Source organism: Tupaia chinensis, unplaced genomic scaffold, assembly GCF_000334495.1.
Source record: "Tupaia chinensis unplaced genomic scaffold, TupChi_1.0 Scaffold138666_1, whole genome shotgun sequence".
NCBI lineage: Eukaryota > Metazoa > Chordata > Mammalia > Scandentia > Tupaiidae > Tupaia > Tupaia belangeri.
Genome location: NW_006198558.1, coordinates 922,141 through 923,303, shown reverse-complemented (window position 1 = coordinate 923,303; position 1,163 = coordinate 922,141). Strand labels below are relative to the sequence as shown.

Sequence of the window (1,163 nt, the reverse complement as noted above, 5' to 3'; positions counted from 1 at the left end):
GTTAGGAGCCTCAGAAACATCTGACTTGGATTCTGGATTAAGTTCATTCTTTGGGTCCATACCCACTGTACGTAACAGTGAAGAGGGCATCTCTGCCCTAGGAGAGGTGACTTGTGTCCTATGATCCCGAGAGACCACATTAGGGTTTATCTTTCCTTTGACATGGGGAGCTTTCAGCCCCCTTACCTGTCACCCATTGAATCCTCTTGTGCAATCTGACTTGGCATGTGTTTAGGTCTGCTCAGGCTGCAGTAACAAAATACCACAGACTGTGCAGCTTAAACAGATGTTTATGTTCTCACCTTTCTGGAGACCAGAAACACAAGAGGGAGGTGTGGTCAGGGTTAGCATCTGGTGAGGTCTCTTCCTTGTGGTTTGCAAATTACTGATTTTTTGCTGTGTTCTAACATGGCTTTTTCTCTCAGCAAGCAGGGAAGAAGAGAGAGTAAGAGGAACATCACTGATGTGTCTTCTGCTTTTTAATTTTTTAATATTTATTTTATTTTACACACACACGCACACACATTGGATCACTATACATCATTTGGAAAAATATGCAACACTTCACAAATTTACATGTCATCCTTGCACAAGGGCCACGCTAATCCTCTCTGTATCGTTCCAATTTTAGTATATGTGCTGCCGAAATGAGCATTGTCTCTTCCTCTTACAATGACACTAGTCTATTGGATTAGAGTCTCACCCTTATAACCTCACTTTACCTTAACTACTTTTTAAAAGGTCCTATCTCTAAATAAAGCCACACTGGAGATAAAGGCTTCAATATATGAATTTTGGGGAGAAGAGGAGGACATAATTCAGTCCATAATAACAAAGAGATAAAAGACACATTATTTACATAATGTAGTAGAATAATTATTAGTTTTTAAATCATAAAAGGTTAGTTTGAAACCAACCAATATTATTAATGGGGTCACAGAATATAGGCCATTGCCCACTTGAATCTCAGTTTTCTAATATAAAAAATAGGAAATAAACCAAAGATATGGATTATTATCAATTGATGATTACAAGCATATTATCCCCAACTGGACTGGTATGAAATGTATTCATGTTGGAAAATTAACTTTACGAGCTAAGTGATATACAGTGATTGAATGTATAAAATAAATTAAAAGAAAAAAATATTTTTTTAAATGCTG

At 36.8% G+C, this 1,163-nt stretch overlaps 1 non-coding gene across 1 annotated transcript; it reads right to left on the bottom strand.

Annotated features, from left to right (window-relative positions):
* Positions 1–548: 548 nt before the first annotated feature.
* On the bottom strand, positions 549–655 carry LOC114004576 (U6 spliceosomal RNA). The gene has a single exon (XR_003546699.1). It is a non-coding gene; the product is annotated as a U6 spliceosomal RNA (small nuclear RNA).
* Positions 656–1,163: the final 508 nt, after the last annotated feature.